The sequence below is a fragment of the Nesoenas mayeri genome (genome assembly GCF_963082525.1).
Source record: "Nesoenas mayeri genome assembly, chromosome: 2".
Classification (NCBI taxonomy): domain Eukaryota; kingdom Metazoa; phylum Chordata; class Aves; order Columbiformes; family Columbidae; genus Nesoenas; species Nesoenas mayeri.
In genome coordinates this window covers 1,955,190-1,975,832 of record NC_137543.1, presented here as the reverse complement: position 1 = coordinate 1,975,832, position 20,643 = coordinate 1,955,190, and positions in this window count along the sequence as shown.

Here is a 20,643-nt window from a genome sequence, read left to right as displayed (position 1 = left end):
TGGTGCAGAGACGCCCTGCATACGTCACTGTGGGGCTCTGCGGTGGGGAGTGGATGGTGTCCTGGGGATCTCTCTCGCCAAGGGATCAGTTGAAGACCCCACAGCAAGGTGAGACCATGCTCTTGTATGGTGTGCTTAGAAGGTGCATTGTACAGAAGGGGCCCCAAGTATTCACAGCCCTGAAAGGCTGATCTGGTCTTTGGAGCTGTGCCAGGCATGACAGCTGCTGCCTCTATCACGTTCACTGACTGCCCGCCTTGCTGCCATCTTACTAAGCCCGTCTTTAGGCCTGGCCTTTCCCCTGTACTGTGCCTCGTGTGTGTCTTGTTACCCTCTTGTTTGTAAACTTGTAGCTGGGTCTATTGGGTTTTGATGGCAGGGTTTTGGTATGATAAGAGCTTCAGGTTTGTCTTCTGTGAGAAAGCATGGACTGAAGTTGGACCAAGGGTTGCACTTGATGCTCTCCGAGGTCTTCTCGAACGCAGTTGACTCTGCGATTCTGTGATTGCCCCATATGTGATGGGAGAGTCCCCATTTGCTGAAAGACAAACCGTTGGGGAAGAAGACTGGCCTGGCCTTAGCAAGGAGGTTTGGCTGGTTTGTCCAAGCCATTGTTTGGTTGTGGCAAAAGAAATGGCCTTAAGTTGTGCCAGGAGAGGTTTAGATTGAATATTAGGAAAATTTTCTTCCCAGAAAAGGGTTGTCCAGAGTGGAGAAGATGACCACCTGGAGCCCGTAGAGGACCTGACGCTGGAGCAGGTGGGTGCACGCACAGGAGGTGTGACCCTGTAGGAAGCCTGTGTTGGACCACAGAATTGGTGGGACCCGTGAACCCATGAGGAAAGTCTAAATCCAAAATGATTCTGTCATTCTGCTCCTGGTGGAGCCGGAGAGTCATGGTGGGGAAGGAAGATGGTCAAGTGTGTGTTGTCATAGGGAGAACTCACCAGAGGCATGTTGAGGAGAGTGTTCCTGTGTCCAAGTCTTTCTTTGATCCAGTGATGGGCTTGTGTCATGTTGTGGAAGACCCCCAGATTCTGATGTGTGTTCTTGGTGGTATAGGTGGTGACATATTTCCTGGGAGAAGTCTTGTGGCCCTTTTCCCCCCTATCCAGTTTGCTTCCTGAGCCCTGGCTTTGTGCTGGGTGGGGTTGGAAGAGTCTTGAGAGACGGAAGTAGAGTGAGACGTCTCAGGCTGGGATGCAAGAGAACTTTATTGAAAAAAAAGAAGAAGGAGAAGGCAGGAGCACCAAGTAGGAGGTAACCAGAATAAGCTGCACGTAGGGTGACCATCAGTTGAGGTTGCTTCTGTGACAGAGATCTTGCCAGAGCACCAAGATCTTTCTGGCTCCTTTAGAGGAAGAGCCATGGAGAGCAGGTCCACATGCCAAGAAGGGTCCAGAGGTGAGTCCACAACCCATGCCGTAGCTTCACTGAGGTAGGTGGTGTCCATCAGATGTGGTTGCAAAGACCCTTAGCAGATGTAGCGGCCCCTTCTATCGCCAAAGCAGCCCAGGCCTCCGAAGCCACCTAGGCCTCCGAAACCGTAGCCATAGCCGAAGGCGCCGGAGTTGACGGCGACTCCCTGGGCACCGAGTTCGTTGCCCACAGCAGCCGATGAGGAGGATCCGACGGCGGTGCTCTGGGGGTGGGAGGTGAGGATGGGTCCTGGCAGGGTGACCACCACGGCGGAAGGCTGGATGAGGACACGGGAGTCCTGGCACTGCAGGGAACAGGGCTCGTTGCAGCTGTTGGCCAGCGGGGTGGGTCCCCAAGAGCGGCAGACGTTGTAGCAGGCCATGTGTGTGGTGTGGAGGGGCCCTGGAAGGGACGAGAGGCTGTTGAGAAAGCGCAGAGAGGTGCGGGTGCGAGCAACGGTGTTGCAGGAGGGTGAGGGAGTGGGGAGGCTGGTGTGGGGCTGTGGGGAGCGTGGCGTTGGGGAGACGTGGGGGCTGCTGAGGCTGGGGGCAGAGCGTGCTGGAAGAGAGGGGCCAGGCGGGGCAGGAGAAGGAGGGGAAGGCGGTTGAGGCTCACCTTGTTGAGCGCGGAGGGAGGAGAAGGCGTCAGGAGAGTGTGTGAGGGAGAGAGGCGCTGGGCCGGCTTTTATGCCGGTCCCCGAGGGGCGGGACAGGCTTTGCGCATGGCGGCATTTTGCGGCCAGCAGCTGTCTGATGCCACAGCCTGGCGAGGAATGAGGAGGGTGTGTTTTCCTTCCCGAAATGCTCTAATTTCTTGTGCTTGTCTTGAGGACGTGTCCACTTGGCCCTGGCAGCAGCTTTGAAGTGCTGGCATTAGACGCCACAGACTTGGCGTTGATGGCGCGTGTCAGGGCGAGCAGAGAACGCGGCCAGGGCGTAGCAGAGGTGGGGTGTCGTCAGTGAGATCATCCCGTGACACTAGTGTGGTTTGCGGTTGCCTTGTGAAGAGGGGGCCCCAGTTCCTCACAGACCTGGCAGGCTGGTCCTGGCTTTTGAGCTTTTGTAGTCATGAGGGCTACCGCTTCCATTGTTCTTTCACTCCCTTTCTTGCTAGCATCTCGCTAAGCCTTTCTTTAGGCCTGGCCTATCCCACTGGGTTTCCTTTATGGATGTCTTGTTGCACCTCTTGCTGCAAGCTTGTAGCTGGGTGTACTGGGCTTACGTGGCACGGTTTGGGTTGCAAGGGAGCTGCTTGGTTGTTCTCTGTCAGAAGCTTGCAGAAGTTTCCCTATGCGTGAAACAGAGTCCTGAGCTGCAGAAAGATGACCTAGTGGGGTAGAAGACTGGCTGGAACTCAGGAAAAGAGAGTTTATGACCTCTGTAAGACAGGGCAGGCAACTTAGAAGGACTACATGGGTGTTGTGAGTTTCTGCAGGGAGAACACTAGAAGGGCCAAAGCTCAATGAGAACTTCATCTGCCTACTGCTTTAAAACATGACCATGACATGGCATTGATGGCGCGTGTCAGGGCAGGCAGAGGATGCAGCCAAAGCACAGGAGAGGTGGAGTGTCATCAGTGAGGTCATGCCATGGCACTCGTGTGGTTTGCGGTTGCATTGTGTGGAGGAGGCCTCATTTCCTTGCAGCGCTGGCAATCTGCTCTGGGCTTTGGAGCTGTGCTGTCCTTGAGGAATTGCCTCTTCCATGGAATAGGATCCCTGCGTGGCTTGCTTGCATCTGACTAGTCCTTTCATTCCACGCTCCTTACGATCTCTGGGGGTCTTGCTGTGTGTCTTGCGTATGAGCCTCGTGTTCAGGGTTTATTTTTTAAGGTTTTAGTCAGGAGGAGCTACACAGTTAAAAGCTGAGCAGAGGTTCTGGAAGTTTACTTATGGTACATAGACAGTGTTCGTGTGTAGACAACAAGCTGACCCTGTTTCTCCCAGAGAAAGTGGGTGTTGATGTTTTGGGCTACCGTAGTCATTGATGGCTGAAAGACTGGCTGGATGGCAGAGCCCAAAGAGTTGTGGTACTGGAGTGAAATCCATTTGGTGGCGACTCACAAGTGCTTTTCCCCCTGGCTCAATACTGGGGCCAGTTCTATTTAATAATCTTTCTTCTTGATCTGGACGAGGGGATCGAGTGCACCCTCAGTACATCTGCAGATGACACCAAGTACAGGCAGGAGCGTTGAGCCACTTGGAGCTATGAAGGCTCTACAGATGGCCCTGGAAAGGCTGGATCAATGGTCTGAGAGCAATTGCATGAGGTTCAACAAAGCCAAGTGTCGGGTCATGCACTCGGGTCACCACAACGCCATGAAGACTCCAGTAACTGTCAAGAGCTGTGGAAGAGTGGCTGGAAAGCTGCCCGGTGGTCAAGGACCTGGGGGTTTGGGTCGACAGCGGCTACATATGAGCCAGCGTGTGTAGCCGTGACGGCCACTGGCGTCTTGGCTTGTGTCAGCACTGGTGTGGCCAGCAGGAGCAGGACGGTGACCATGCCCTATTCTTGGCACTGGTGAGGCCACACCTTGAATGGTGTGTTCAGTTTTGGGCCCCTGAGGGAAAGAAAGACCTTCAAGTGCCTAAGCCATTTCAAAGAAGGAGAAGGAAACTTGTGAAAAGTTGGAGCACAGCTGTGATGGAGGACCCACTTTGGGTTTTGGGCTGTATAGCCTGGAGAAAAGAAAAGTGAGGGGAGAGCTCCTGTGTGTCTGCAACTGCCTGAAAGGAGGTTGTATTGAGGAAGGGATTCAGTCTCTTTTCCCAAGTACCAAGTGACAGGGCAAGAGGAAATGGCCTTAAGTTGTGCCAGGGAACGTTTAGATTGAATATTAGGAAAATTTTCTTCCCAGACAAGGGTTGTCCACAGTGGAGGAGATGACCACCTGGAGCCCGTAGAGGAGCTGACGCTGGAGCAGGTGGGTGCACGCACAGGAGGTGTGACCCTGTAGAAAGCCTGTGTTGGACCACAGAATTGGTGGGACCCGTGAACCCGTGAGGAAAGTCTAAATCCGAAATGATTCTGTCATTCTGCTCCTGGTGGAGCCGGAGAGTCATGGTGGGGAAGGAAGATGGTCAAGTGTGTTTTGTCCTAGGGAGGTCTCACCAGAGGCATGTTGAGGAGAGTGTTCTCGTGTCAAATTCTTTCTTTGGTGCAGTGATGGGCTTGTATCATGTTGTGGAAGATCCCCAGATTCTGGTCTGTGTTCTTGGTGGTATCGGTGGTGACATATTTCCTGGGAGAAGTCTTGTGGCCCTTTTCCCCCCTATCCAGTTTGCTTCCTGAGCCCTGGCTTTGTGCTGGGTGAGGTTGGCAGAGCCTTGAGAGAAGAAAGTAAAGCGAGATATCTCAGGTTGGGATGCAAGAGAATTTTATTGAGGAAAGACAAGAGTGAAAAGGCAGGAGCACCAAGTAGGCGGTGACAAGTATAAGCTGCAGGTAGGGTGAGCGTCAGCTGAGGTTGCTTCTGTGACATAGATCTTGCCAGAGCACCAAGATCTTCCTGGCTCCTTTAGAGGAAGAGCCATGGAGAGCAGGTCCACGTGCCAAGAAGGGTCCAGAGGTGAGTCCACAATCCATGCCGTAGCTTCAGTGCGGTAGGTGGAGTCCGTCAGGGGTGGTGGCGAGGGCCCTTAGCAGATGTATCCAGCCCTTCTGCCGCCAAAGCAGCCCAGACCTCCAAAGCCATAGCCGTTGCCGTAGCCGAAGGCGCCGGAGTTGACGGCGACTCCCTGGGCACCGAGTTCGTTGCCCACGGCAGCCGATGCGGAGGATCCGACGGCGGTGCTCTGGGGGTGGGAGGTGAGGATGGGTCCTGGCAGGGTGACCACCACGGCGGGAGGCTGGATGACGACGCGGGAGTCCTGGCACTGCAGGGAACAGGGCTCGTTGCAGCTGTTGGCCAGCGGGGTGGGTCCCCAGGATCCGCAGGCGTTGTAGCAGGCCATGTGTGTGGTGTGGAGGGGCCCTGGAAGGGACGAGAGGCTGTTGAGCAAGCGCAGGGGCTGCTGGTGCGAGGAGCGGTGCTGCAGGAGGGCGAGGGAGTGGGGAGGCTGGTGTGGGGCTGTGGGGAGCGTGGCGGTGGGGAGGCGTGAGGGCTGCTGAGGCTGGGGGCAGAGCGTGCTGGAAGAGAGGGGCCAGGCGGGGCAGGAGAAGGAGGGGAAGGGGGTTGAGGCTCACCTTGTTGAGCGCGGAGGGAGGAGAAGGCGTCAGGAGAGTGTGTGAGGGAGAGAGGCGCTGGGCCGGCTTTTATGCCGGTCCCCGAGGGGCGGGACAGGCTTTGCGCATGGCGGCATTTTGCAGCCAGCAGCTGTCTGATGCCACAGCCTGGCCAGGAATGAGGAGGGTGTGTTTTCCTTCCCGCAATGCTCCAATTTCTTGTGCTTGTCTTGAGGACGTGTCCACTTGGCCCTGGCAGCAGCTTTGAAGTGTGAGCATTAGAGGAGAACGACTTGTCATTGATGGCACGTGTCAGGGCGGGCAGAGGATGCAGCCAAAGCGCAGGAGAGGTGGGGTGTCGTCACTGAGGTCATCCCATGGCACTCGTGTGGTTTGCGGTTGCATTGTGTGGATGGCGCCTCATTTCCTCACAGCCCTGGTAGGCTGCTCTGCGCTCTGTAGCTGTGACGGGCATGAGGAGCTGCCGCTTACGTGGTCTTTGGTCTCTCCCTTCTTTGCTAACATCTCTCTAAGCCTGTCTTTAGGCCTGGCTTCCCAGATTGGGTTTGATCTCTTCTTGTCTTGGTGCCCCTCTTGCTTTTAAACTTGTAGCTGTGTGGATTTGTTATATGACACAAGGTTCTGCCGCAAAAGACCTGCAGGTGTGGTTTGTGAGGTAAGGTTCTCAAAGGTTCTGTAATGTTCATAGACAGTCCCTATGTGCAGAAATATGAAGCTGTGGGGAAGAATACCATCCAGGTTAAACAGAGAACTTTAGCTGGATCTCGGGGAAAACAAAGAGAGTTTATGACTTTTACAGGAAGGGGCAGGTATGTCAGGAGGACTACAGGGATGTCCTGTGGTCATGCAGGTGGAAAATTAGAATTGGGAATGTGCAAGTACAACGTAATCTGGGTACTGTTGTAAAATATAAGAAATTTTTTCCAGACATACATTATCAACAAAGGAGGGCTAGCGAGAATCTCCATCCTTCACTGGATGTGGGGGCATTCACGCAGAGCAAAGCATGAGGAAAATTCTTTATACTTTCTTTATCTCAGTCTTTCTAATAAGACCTGTTGTTCTCTGGACACCAAGCCTCTGATGTAGAAGACAGGGCAGAACAAACCCCCAGAATCCAAGGGAAAATGTTTGGAAACCTCCTGCACCAGTTGGACACTCACAAATCTATGGGGCCTGATGGGATCCAGCCAAGGGTACTGAGGGAGCTGGCAGAGGCGCTCACCAAGCCACTTTGCATCATTTATCTGCAGTCCTGGCTCAGCAGGGAGGTCCCACTTGGCTGGAGGTTGGCAAATGTGCTGCTTATGTATAAAAGAATGGATAGAAGGAGGATCCGAGGATCTGCAGGCCTGTCAGTGTGACCTTGGTTACAGGGAAGGTCATGGAGCAGATCATGTTGAGTGACATCATGCAGCACGTACGGAACAACCAGGTGATCAGGCTCAGTCAGGATGGGGTGATGAAATGCAGGTCCTGTTTGACCAACCTGATCTCCTTCTCTGACATGGGGGAATAAGCAGGAGGAGTTAGAATCCTGTGTTCGGTCGGGAGATTATGATCTGGTGGCAATTACAGAAACATGGTGGGACAGTTCACATGACTGGAATGGGGTCATGGATGGCTATGCCCTTTTCAGAAAAGACAGGCCGGCCAGGCGTGGTAGTGGAGTTGCTCTCTATGTGAGAGAGCAACTATAATGTAGTAAATTCTGCCCAGGAGTGGATGATGAGCGAGTTGAGAGTGTATGGGTCAGGATCAAGGGGCAGGCTGGCAGGGGTGACACTGTTGTGGGTGTCTGTTACAGGCCACCCGATCAGGCTGAGGAAGTTGATGAGGCCTTCTATGGGCAGCTGAGAGTGGCCTCTACAGTCACAGGCCTTTGTTGTTGTGGGGGATTTTAACTTCCCTGATGTTTGCTGGAAGGACCATTCAGCCAGCCAGCCACAGTCCAGGAGGTTCCTCCAGTGCATTGATGATAACTTCCTCATGCAGATGGTGGAGGAGCCGACTAGGAGAGGTGCACTGCTGGATCTCATCCTCACTAACAAGGAGGGTCTGGTCGAAGCAGTAAAGGTTGAGGGCTGCCTGGGTTGCAGTGACCACGAGATGGTGGAGTTCGGCATCTTGTGTGGCAGGAACAGAATAGCGAGTAGAATTGCAACCCTGGACTTTAGCAGGGCAACTTTGGCCTTTTCAAGAAATTGCTGGGGGAAATCCCATGGGCAAGACTGCTTGAAGGAAAAGGGGCCCAAGATAGCTGGGTTGCATTCAGAGATTGCTTCTTCCACGCTCAGGATCAGAGCATCCCCACACGTAGGAAGTCAAGGAAGGGAGCCAGGAGGCCTGCGTGGTTGAATAGTGATCTGTTGGCTATGCTCAAGCAGAAGAGGAGAGTTTACAGGTCATGGAAGCAGGGGCTGGCCACTTGGGAAGAATATAAGGCTGCTGTTAGAGGATGTAGGAAGGCAGGTAGGATAGCCAAGGCCTCCTCAGAATTACAGCTGGCGAGAGGGGTCAAGGACAGCAAAAAGAACCTTTTCAAATACATTTCAGATAAAACTAATACCAGAGGCAATGTAGGCCCACTGAGGAATGGGGTGGGTGCCCTGGTGGCAGAAGATACAGAGAAGGCAGGATTACTGAATGATTCTTTGTCTCTGTCTACTCTGCCGGAGGCTGTCCTGGGGAGCCCTGTACCCCTGAGACCCCAGATGAAGCCAGGTCAATGGAGGAGTTTGCTTTAGTCCATGAGGACTGGGTTAGGGAGCAATTAAATAGTCTGGACATCCATAAATCCATGGGTCCAGATGGGATGCATCCGCGGGTGCTGAGGGAGCTGGCTGAGGTCATTGCTGGACCACTCTCCATCATCTTTGCCAAGTCTTGGGAAACGGGAGAGGTGCCGGAGGATTGGAGGAAAGCAAATGTCACTCCAGTCTTCAAAAAGGGCAAGAAGAAGACCCGGGTAATTATAGACCGGTCAGCCTCACCTCTGTCCCTAGGAAAGTAATGGAACAGCTTATCCTCGGTGCCATCTCAAGGCATATCAAGGATAAGAGGGTTATTAGGGGCAGTCAGCATGGCTTCACCAAGGGTAGGTCATGCTTGACCAACCTCATAGCCTTTTATGAGAATTTAACAAGGTTTATGGATGATGGCAGAGCTGTGGATGTGGTCTACCTTGACTTCAGTAAAGCCTTTGACACAGTCTCCCACAGCATCCTCACAGCTAAGTTGAGGAGGTGTGGTCTAGACAATAGAGTAGTGAGGTGGGTTGCAAACTGGCTTAAGGAGAGAAGCCAGAGAGTGGTAGTCAATGGTGCGGAGTCTAGTTGGAGGCCAGTATCTAGTGGAGTACCTCAGGGGTCAGTACTGGGGCCGGTATTATTCAATATATTCATTAACGATTTGGATGAGGGAATAGAGTGCACTATCGGCAAGTTTGCTGATGACACCAAGCTGGGAGCAGTCGCTGACATGCCAGAAGGCTGTGCTGCCATCAGAGACCTGGACAGGCTGGAGAGCTGGGCGGGGAATAACCTAATGAAATTTAACAAGGGAAAGTGTAGAGTCCTGCATCTGGGCAGGAACAACCCCAGGTTCCAGAATATGTTGGATAATTACATATTAGAGAGCAGTGTAGGGGAAAGGGACCTGGGGGTCCTGGTGGACAACAGGATGACCATGAGCCAACACTGTGCCCTTGTGGCCAGGAAGGCCAATGGCATCCTGGGGTGTATTAGAAGGGGCGTGGTTAGTAGATCAAGAGAAGTCCTCCTTCCCCTCTGCTCTGCCCTGATGAGACCACATCTGGAATATTGTGTCCAGTTCTGTGCCCCTCAGTTAAAGAAAGACAGAGAACTGCTGGAGAGGGTCCAGCGTAGAGCAACAAAGATGATTAAGGGAGTGGAGCACCTCCCTTATGAGGAAAGGCTGAGGGAGCTGAGTCTCTTTATTTCTGAGGAGACTGAGGGGTGACCTTATTAATGTTTATAAATATATAAAGGTTGAGTGCCATGAGGATGGAGCCAGGCTCTTCTCGGTGGCAAACAATGATAGGACAAGGGGTAATGGGATCAAGCTGGAACACAAGAGGTTCCACTTAAATTTGAGAAGAAACTTCTTCTCAGTAAGGGTGACAGAGCCTGGAACAGGCTGCCCAGGGCGGTTGTGGATTCTCCTTCTCTGGAGACATTCCAACCCGCCTGGACATGTTCTGTGTGACCTCACCTGGGCGTTCCTGCTCCAGCAGGGGGATTGGACTAGATGATCTTTTGAGGTCCCTTCCAATCCCAAACATCCTGTGATACCATGATACTGTGATACTGTGGCCGTTTTCCACTCACCGCCCTTAAGCCCTGTTTTGTTGCTCAGTCAGATGAGACAAACCATGGCAGAAGAAAGCAAGAAGAGGCATCTCTGGGTGGCATGCAAGAGAACTTTATTGAGGAGCAAAAAGAGTGCAAAAGTAGGAGTACCAAGTGGAAGAGAGCAAGTCTGAGGTGCAAAGACAGATGTGTGAGAAAAGAAGGTCCTTTGGCCATGTCTCAAAGCAGCCCAGGCTGGCCCCTTCCCTGCTTCCATGCCTGATGCTGGGAGAGGAGGAGCCATGGACAGCAGGTCCATAGGCCAGGAAGGGCCTAGAGTTGCGTATCCTCAATCCGTGCCATGGCTTCCAGGGTGTGTGTGGTTGAAATCAGGGGTGGTGGCGAGGGCCCTTAGCAGATGTAGCGGCCCCTTCTGCCACCGAAGCAGCCCAGGCCTCCGAACCCACCCAGGCCTCCAAAGCCATAGCCGTTGCCGTAGCCGAAGGCGCCGGAGTTGATGGCAACTCCCTGGGCACCGAGTTCGTTGCCCACGGCAGCCGATGCGGAGGATCCGACGGCGGTGCTCTGGGGGTGGGAGGTGAGGATGGGTCCTGGCAGGGTGACCAGCACGGCGGGAGGCTGGATGACGACGCGGGAGTCCTGGCACTGCAGGGAACAGGGCTCGTTGCAGCTGTTGGCCAGCGGGGTGGGTCCGCAGGGGCGGCAGGCGTCGTAGCAGGCCATGTGTGTGGTGTGGAGGGGCCCTGGAAGGGACGAGAGGCTGTTGAGCAAGCGCAGGGGGCGGAGGGTGCGAGGAGCGGTGCTGCAGGAGGGCGAGGGAGTGGGGAGGCTGGTGTGGGGCTGTGGGGAGCGTGGCGGTGGGGAGGCGTGAGGGCTGCTGAGGCTGGGGGCAGAGCGTGCTGGAAGAGAGGGGCCAGGCGGGGCAGGAGAAGGAGGGGAAGGGGGTTGAGGCTCACCTTGTTGAGCGCGGAGGGAGGAGAAGGCGTCAGGAGAGTGTGTGAGGGAGAGAGGCGCTGGGCCGGCTTTTATGCCGGTCCCCGAGGGGCGGGACAGGCTTTGCGCATGGCGGCATTTTGCAGCCAGCAGCTGTCTGATGCCACAGCCTGGCGAGGAATGAGGAGGGTGTGTTTTCCTTCCCGCAATGCTCCAATTTCTTTTTCTTGTTTTGAGGACGTGTCCACCTGGCCCTGGTGGCAGCTTTAAAGTTGTTGAATTAGAGGCCATAAGCTTGACGTTGATTGTGCATGTCAGGGTGTACAGAGGACGCGGCCACAGCGTAGGAGAGGTGGGGTGTCGTCATTGAGGTCATTCCATGGCAACCATGTGGTTTGCGGGTGCTTTGTCAAGAGGGACCCCTTTCCTCACAGACCTGCAAGCTTGTCAGGGCTTTGGAGCTGATCGAGGCTTGAAAAATTGCCTCTGGATGGTATTTCCTCGCAGCCGTCTTTGCTTCCATCTCACTAAGCCTTTCCTTCCACGCCTGTTGAGCTCCTTAGGTGTCTTGGTGTGTGTTTTCCTCATGAGCTGGGTGTGCAGGGTTCATGTGTCAAGGTTTTAGCAGTGAAGGAGCTACACAGTTAGAAGCTGTGACGAGGTTCCAGAAGGTTCCTCATGTTAAATAGACAGTGTCTGTGTGTAGCAGACGAGCTGGCAGGGAAGAAGACTAGCCTGGCTGAAGGGAGAGGTTTGGTTTTAACTCAGGATACAATCAAGAGAAAGGTAGGAATTTTGGAAGAAGGTGCAGAGTACTCAGGAGCTTTGCAAGGATGTTTAGAGGTTATGCAGGCAGCACATTAGAATTGCCAAAGCCCATCTAGATGTTGATCTGCCACTTTTGTAAAACACATTATAAATGTTTCTGTACATACATGATCAGCAACAGAGAGCTAAGGAGAACTTCCCTATTTATTTGCCACAGGAAGAAAACACAGAGACAAAAGATGAGGAAAATGCTTAGTGTCCTCATTGCCTCAGTCTTTAATTGCAAAACCTGTTGTTCTCTGCAGGGATTGATGACAAAGACTTGTGATGCAGGTGAGCCAAAAGACTCTTTATTTAGGCAAGACGCTTATAAATATAGCTAGTTGCTACTGTATACACGTTTAAGTTTCTGTTTTGATTGGCTTACGTGATGTTCACGTGCTTAAAATTATCATGTGATTAGTTTACTTCATCTTGCAGGCATTCTGGCAATTTGGCTAACACGTTGTAAATGTTTTTTCTTGTACAAACACATTCTGGTTCCTCATTCCATTTTGGTCAAGGTCATTCCAGTAACTCAAGGTGACTCTCTGTAAGACATTCCAGAGTTCTCTGGCTGCTCAGCCCCCTGAGCTGGAAGACAGGGATGAGGAGCAGAATGAAGCACCAGAATCCAAGGGGAAATGGTTGGTAACCTGCTACACCAGTTGGACATGGGACCAGATGGTATCCAGCCAAGGGTTTTGAGGGACCTGGTAGACGTGCTCACCAAGACACTTGGCACCATTTCTCTGCAGTCCTGGCTCCCCAGGGAAGTCTCAGTTTACTGGAGGTTGGCAAATGTGAGGATCTTCTGCAAGAAGGGCTGGAAGGAGTATGTGAGAAACTAGAGCCCTTTCAGTCTGAGCTTGCTGCCAGGGAAGGTCATGGAGCAGGTCATGCTGAGTGTCATCATGCCGCACATACAGGATAACCCAGGAGGTGATCACGTCCAGTCTGCGTATGGTTATGAAAGGCAGGTCCTGCCTGACTAACCCGATCTCTTCTATGACAAGAAGACCCGCTTGGTGGGTGAGGGAATTGCTGTGAATTTTATCTACCAAGACTTTATTAATGCCTTTGACACTGTTTCTCCCAGAGAAAGTGGATGCTTCTGGCTTGGACAGCCTTAGTATTTGATGGCTGAAAAATTAGCTGGATGGCTGGACCCAAAGGTTTATGGGGACTGGAGTAAAATGCAGTTGGTGGGGACTCACAAGGGGTGTTCCTCAGGGCTCACTCCATGGGACAGTTGTGTTTAATATCTTTCTTCCTGATCTGGTTGAGAGAATTGAGTGCACCCTCAGTACATGTGGAGATGACATCAACTTAGGCAGGAGCGTTGAGCCACTTTGGACTATGAAGGCTCTAGAGATGGCCCTGGTCAGCCTGGATCAATGGGCTGAGACCAGTTGCATGAGGTTCAACAAGCTAAGTGTCGGGTCCTGCACTTCATTCACCACAACCCCATGAAGGCTCCAAGCTTGTGGAAGAGTGGCTGGAAAGCTGCCTGGTGGTCAAGGACCTGGGGGTGTCGGTCAACAGTGGCTGACTATGAGCCTGTGTGTGTGGCCAAGACGACCACCGGCGTCCTGGCTTGTGTCAGCTCTAGTGTGTCCAGCAGGAGCAGGACAGTGACCATCCCCTGTCCTTGGCACTGGTGAGGGCACACCTTGAATCGTGGGTGCAGTTTTGGGCCCTTGACAAAAAGAAAGATCTCCAGGTGCCTAAGCAATTTCAGACAAGGGGAATGGAACTTTTTAAAAGTTGGGAGCACAGGTGTGATGGAGGACCCAGTTTGGGACCTGAGGGCCTATAGCCTGGAGAAAAGAAAAGTGAGGGGATACCTTCTGTCTGCAACTATCTGAAAAGAGGCTCTAGTGAGGAAGGGATTCAGTCTCTTATCCAGTGTACCAAGTGACAGGACAAGAGGACATGGCCTCAGGTTGTGCCAAGAGAGGTTTAGATTGGATATTAGGAAAATTTTCTTCCAGGAAAAGGGTTGTCCACAGTGGAGGAGATGACCACCTGAAGCCTGTAGAGGAGCTGACGCTGGAGCAGGTGGGTGCACGCACAGGAGGTGTGACCCTTTCGGAAGCCTGTGTTGGACCACAGAATTGGCAGGACCTCTGAAACCATGAGGAAAGTCTAAATACGAAATGATTCTGTGATTCTGCTCCTGGTAGAGCTGGAGAGTCATGGTGGGGAGAAGGATGGTCAAGTGTGTGTTGGCACAGGGAGGTCTCACCAGAGGCATGTTGATGAAAGTGTTCTTCTGTCAAAGTCTTTCTTTGATCCAGTGATGGGCTTGTATGATGTTGTGGAAGACCCCCAGATTCTGGTCTGTGTTCTTGGTGGTATAGGTGGTGACATATTTCCTGGCAGACGTCTTGTGACCCTTTTCCCCCCTATCCAGTTTGTTTCCTGAGCCCTGACTTTGTACTGGGTGAGGCTGGAAGAGCCTTCAGAGAATAAAATAAAGTGAGACATCTCAGGCTGCGATGCAAGAGATCTTTATCGACGAAAAAGAATAGTGAAAAGGCAGGAGCACCAAGAACAAGACGAGAAATATAAAGCTGCACATAGGGCGACCATCAGCTGAGGTTGCTTCTGTGACATATATCTTGCCAGAGCACCAAGATCTTCATGGCTCCTTTAGTGGAGAAGCCATGGAAAGCAGGTCCAAATGCCAAGAAAGGTCCAGAGGTGAGTCCACAATCCATGCCGTAGCTTCTATGCGGTGGGTGGCGTATGTCAGGGTTGGTGGTGTGGGCCCTTAGCAGATGTATCCAGCCCTTCTGCTGCCAAAGCAGCCCAGGCCTTCGAAGCCGCCCAGGCCTCCGAAGCCGTAAGCGAAGCTGCCGGAGTTGATGGCAGTGTCTTGGCGTTGCTAGTGCGTGGCAGGGTGGGCAGAGAATGCGGCCGAAGCATAGGAGAGGTGGGGTGTCGTCACTGAGGTCATCCCACAACACTCGTGGGGTTTGCGGTTGCATTGTGTGGATGGCGCCTCATTTCCTCACAGCCCTTGCATGCTGGTCCTGGCTTTGGAGCTCTGACGGGCATGAGGAGCTGCCTCTTACGTGGTCCTTGGTCTCTCCCTTCTTTGCTAACATCTCTCTAAGCCTGTCTTTAGGCCTGGCTTCCCAGATTGGGTTTGATCTCTTCTTGTCTTGGTGCCCCTCTTGCTTTTAAACTTGTAGCTGTGTGGATTTGTTATACGACACAAGGTTTTTGAGCAAGAGAGCTGCAGGATTGGTTTGTGAGGTAAGGTTCTCAAAGGTTCTGTAATGTTCATAGACAGTCCCTATGTGCAAAAATATGAAGCCGTGGGGAAGAATACCATCCAGGTTAAACAGAGAACTTTAGCTGGATCTCGGGGAAAACAAAGAGAGTTTATGACTTTTACAGGAAAGGGCAGGTATCTCAGGAGGACTACAGGGACGTCATGTGGTCATACAGGGGGAAAATTAGAATTGGGAATATGCAACTACAACATAATCTGGGTACTGTTGTAAAATACAAGAAGTTTTTTCCAGACATACATTATCAAAACAAGGAGGGCTAGCGAGAATCTCCATCCTTCACTGGATGTGGGGCCACTCACACAGGGCAAAGGATGAGGAAAATTCTTTATACTTTCTTTGCCTCAGTCTTTCTAATAAGACCAGTTGTTCTCTGGACACCAAGCCTCTGATGTAGAAGACAGGGAGGAGAACACACCCCCAGAATCCACGGGGAAATGGTTGGAAACCTCCTACACCAGTTGGACACTCACAAATCTATGGGGCCTGATGGGATCCAGCCAAGGGTACTGAGGGAGCTGGCGGAGGCGCTCCCCAAGCCACTTTGCATCACTTACCTGCAGTCCTGGCTCAGCAGGGAGGTCCCACTTGGCTGGAGGTTGGCAAATGTGCTGCTTATGTAAGAAGAAGGGACAGAAGGAGGATCTGAGGATTTGCAGACCTGTCAGTCTGACCTTGGTGCCAGGGAAGGTCATGGAGCAGACCATGTTGAGTGACACTTTGACAGTGATTCAACTGGAGAAAGTGGCTGCTCATGGCTTGGACAGGTGTATCCTTCACTGGCAAAAAATCTGGCTGCATGACTGGGCCCAAATAGCTGTGGTGACTGGAGTTAAATGCAGTTGGTGGCTGCTCACAAGTGGTGTCCCCAGGGCTCAGTACTGGGGACAGTTCTGTTCAGTATCTGTCTCCACGATCTGATGAGGGGATCGAGTGGACCCTCAGTAAGTGTAACCTGGAGAAAGGGAGGCAGAGGGGAGACTTTCTCACTCTCTTCAAGTACCTGAAAGGAGGTTTTAGTGAGGTAGGTGTCAGTGTCTTTCCCAAGGAAGAAGCATCAGGACGAGAGGAAATGTCCTTAAGCTGCACCGGCGAGAGTTTACATTGGATATTAGGGAAATGTATTCACCAAAATTGTTGTCAAACACTTATACTGCCCAGGGTAGTGGTGGAGTCGTCATCCCTGGAGGTTTTAAAAAATGTGTAGATGTGGTGCTTGGGAACATGGTTTAGTGGTGACCTTGGTATTGCCTGGTTAACACTTGGATTTGATGATCTTAAAGGTCTTTTGTACTTGAAACGATTCTTTGATTCTATTAAATGGCACCAGCCAGCTCCAACCAGACTGGTTGCTGGTGAAACCTGAGCCAACCAGCAATGGTGGTAGCACAGATGTGTGAACATCTTTAAGAAGGGGGAAAACGACTGCAAAATTGTAACTGGAAGAGAGAGAGGGATGGATGTATGTGACAGAAAAATCTCTACAGACAGCAAGTTCAGTGAAGAAGGAGGTGCAGGATGTGCTCCTGGTGCTGGAGCAGAGATTCCCCTGCAGCCCGTTGTGAACCCCACGCTGGAGCAGATTGTCCCACTGCAGCCTCTGGAGATCTCCCTGTCCTTACAAAGACTCAGGAGCCTTTCCTCAGATGTTCTCCCCTCATGCAGTTGAGGAGGGGGAGTGATAGAGCAGCTTGGTGGGCACCTGCCATCCAGCCAAGGCCAACCCAGCCCAGAGCCCCATCTTGCCAGCAGAGCAGGGTCACAGGCTTGTTCCTGCTCCTGGTCCTCAGTGCCCCAGGCTGTGCCTCAGAGACCCCACACTGAGGAGGACGGTGACCTCACAAAGGGGCTTTCTGTGTGACCTCAGAGCACAGGGACGGTTGCTTGGTGTCCCCTGCACTGGTGCTCCATGGACCCTGCAGCAGGGAGGCTGGTGGTGCAGAGCCCCCCTGCATTGGTGACTTTGGGGCCCTGCTATGAAGACGGGGTGCTCTGCCCGGGGCTCCACCCTGTAACAAGGTGAGACAGTGGCCGGTTACTCCCTTGTACATGGAGTAGGGACTGTTGATCCAGGCTCACAGTGCAACAAGGACCCACACCTGAGTCAGCTGAGGACCCAACAGCAAAGGGGTTGTGACCTGGGCACCTTGTCTGGTTTGTGCGGGTTACTGGCAGGAAGGGGACATGGGGACACGGGACCCTACATGGCTGGACCTGACAACGCGCAGGCCAAGCAAAAAGTGCAGTGTCTGTTGATACATATTTATTTAGTGAATTTATTTTCAGCAGCGTTGGTATTTAATCAGGGAATTTTCAGACCATCTTGCCCCTATTAATCCCCCGGCTACTGTCTTTGGAGGCCTTTGGTTTAGTTTTTAGCAGCATTTCTACTCTTTCATTCCCTTGTTCACCCACCAGTCCTCCCAGCAGTTGTTTTGTGTTTGTCTGCTGAAGATTATCTATTTATTATAATGGTGCTGTTGATTTTCCAGTCCTGACAGGCACCTTCTGGAACCTTCCAGGAGCTTCTAGAGCAGCTGGTGCCTGTCAGCTGCCCCCCATGGTCAAATTGTTATCTGCCCCCTGATTGGCAGGTTGTTACCTGCTGCCTGAAGGTCAGGTTGTTACCTGCGCCCTGATTGGCTGGTCAGTGAGTGCTGAGGCAGTGCCTGGTGTGGGGAGGGGAGGCTGCGACTGGGGGCTGAGGCTGGTGAGCTCTGGGAGAGCTGGTGAGGCCGGTGAGAGGCCCAGGGGAGCGGGACCGGCAGGCAGGGGAGGCTGGTGAGTGACGGCTTTGGGGGGTGAATGTGGGGTGAGCGCCGAGGGGTGAGGCCATTTCTGTGTGCAGTGTTTGTGGGGCCAGAGTGGGACTGGGCGTAGTGCAGGGGCAATGGGAGGCGTGTGTGGTGCGCGGGGCTGTGCACCTGAGAACCTCGAGGGGATGTTTGCATGGGAAAGGGTTGGGGAAGCAGAACAGATGAGACTGCAGTTGGAAGGGACCATCAGTGATCATCTAGTCCCATTGCCTGAGCACTTCAGGGCTGAGTACAAGTTAAATCATGTTTTTAAGGGCATTGTCCAAATGCCTCAGAAACACTGACAAGCTCGGGGTATCAACCACCTCTCTAGGAAGCCTGTTCCAGTGTTTGACCACCCACCCTGTGTCCCTTGTGACACATCCTGAAAGCTCCAGAGATTCCAGTCTGTTCTGGGGGTCATCATGCTGATTACCTGTATCAAAGAGAGGTATTGTGGTGCATATGCACCCACATGAAGGCTTATTGAGCCCTACCTTTGTTTTTAGTGAGCTTTGAATAATCTTAAGAAAAAAAAAGGAAGAGGAGGCATCTCAGGCTTGGATGCCAAAGAATTTATTGAGGAAAGACAAGAGTGAAAAGGCAGGAGCACCAAGTAGGCAGTGACAAGCATAAGCTGCACGTAGGGTGAGCGTCAGCTGAGGTTGCTTCTGTGACATAGATCTTGCCAGAGCACCAAGATCTTCCTGGCTCCTTTAGAGGAAGAGCCATGGACAGCAGGTCCACGTGCCAAGAAGGGTCCAGAGGTGAGTCCACAATCCATGCCGTAGCTTCAATGCGGTAGGTGGAGTCCGTCAGGGGTGGTGGCGAGGGCCCTTAGCAGATGTATCCAGCCCTTCTGCCGCCAAAGCAGCCCAGGCCTCCAAAGCCATAGCCGTTGCCGTAGCCGAAGGCGCCGGAGTTGACGGCAACTCCCTGGGCACCGAGTTCGTTGCCCACGGCAGCCGATGCGGAGGATCCGACGACGGTGCTCTGGGGGTGGGAGGTGAGGATGGGTCCTGGCAGGGTGACCACCACGGCGGGAGGCTGGATGACGACGCGGGAGTCCTGGCACTGCAGGGAACAGGGCTCGTTGCAGCTGTTGGCCAGCGGGGTGGGTCCGCAGGGGCGGCAGGCGTTGTAGCAGGCCATGTGTGTGGTGTGGAGGGGCCCTGGAAGGGACGAGAGGCTGTTGAGCAAGCGCAGGGGGCTGAGGGTGCGAGGAGCGGTGCTGTAGGAGGGTGAGGGAGTGGGGAGGCTGGTGTGGGGCTGTGGGGAGCGTGGCGGTGGGGAGGCGTGAGGGCTGCTGAGGCTGGGGGCAGAGCGTGCTGGAAGAGAGGGGCCAGGCGGGCAGGAGAAGGAGGGGAAGGGGGTTGAGGCTCACCTTGTTGAGCGCGGAGGGAGGAGAAGGCGTCAGGAGAGTGTGTGAGGGAGAGAGGCGCTGGGCCGGCTTTTATGCCGGTCCCCGAGGGGCGGGACAGGCTTTGCGCATGGCGGCATTTTGCAGCCAGCAGCTGTCTGATGCCACAGCCTGGCGAGGAATGAGGAGGGTGTGTTTTCCTTCCCGAAATGCTCTAATTTCTTGTGCTTGTCTTGAGGACGTGTCCACTTGGCCCTGGCAGCAGCTTTGAAGTGCTGGCATTAGACGCCACAGACTTGGCGTTGATGGCGCGTGTCAGGGCGGGCAGAGAACGCGGCCAGGGCGTAGCAGAGGTGGGGTGTCGTCAGTGAGATCATCCCATGGCACTCATGTGGTTTGTGGCTACTTTATGATTAGGGGGCACCATCTCCTCCCATTTCTGGCGGGCTGGTCTGAGTTTGGATCTGTGCCGGGTGTTAGTGGCTGCACCTTCTATGGTTTTTGCTTGGTTTCTGCATTGCTGTCTTCTTGCTAAGCTTGTATTTAGGCCTGGCTTTTCCTCTTGAGTGTTGTCTGTGGGTGTTTTTGTTCTTTCTCGCATGTAAGCTTTTAGCTGGATATACTTGTTTTACATGGAAAGTCTTTGGTAGCAAGGGAGCTACAGTGGTTGCTTCTCTGAGAAGTTTCCAGAAGCTTCTAGCTTGTTCAGTAGTGCCAGTGCCACCTGGTTTCCGTAGGGACTTTTTGCTGGCCATTTCAGAGCTAATCGCCCATGGTGGTGTTATCCCTATGAGAATTTATTTAAGAAGGGGAAGAAAGACTGACCCTCTAACTTGAAGAAAGAAATGAGAATCTATGAGTCTAGAGACTGCAAGGTCAGAGAAGAAAGAGGGGCAGGAGGTGCCCCAGGCACCAGAGCAGAGATTCCCCTGCCTCCTGTGATAAATATCTTTGCTCATCACAGGCTGATCCCCTGCAGGCTGTGGACGACCTGATGCTGGAAAAGTTAGGTGTGTCTTTTTTGTCTGTGACAGTAATTGCTGAATGATCTTCTTGTCCTCGACTCAGGAGCCCTTTCTCATACTTTCTTTTTGCATCCAATTGAGGAGAGGTAGTGATAGAGCAGCTTGGTGGGCGCCTGCAATCCAGGCAAAGTCAAGCCAGCCCAGAGCCCCATCTTGCCAGCAGAGCAGGGTCACAGGCTTGTTCCTGCTCCTGGTCCTCAGTGCCCCAGGCTGTTCCTCAGGGACCCCACACTGAGGAGGACGGTGACCTCACAAAGGGGCTCTCTGTGTGACGTCAGAGCACAGGGACGGTTGCTTGGTGTCCCTTGAACTGGTGCTCCATGGACCCTGCAGCAGGGAGGCTGGTGGTGCAGAGACGCCCTGCATACGTCACTGTGGGGCTCTGCAGTTGGGAGTGGATGGTGTCCCGGGGATCTCTCTCGCCAAGGGATCAGTTGAAGACCCCACAGCAAGATGAGACCATGCTCTTGTATGGTGTGCTTAGAAA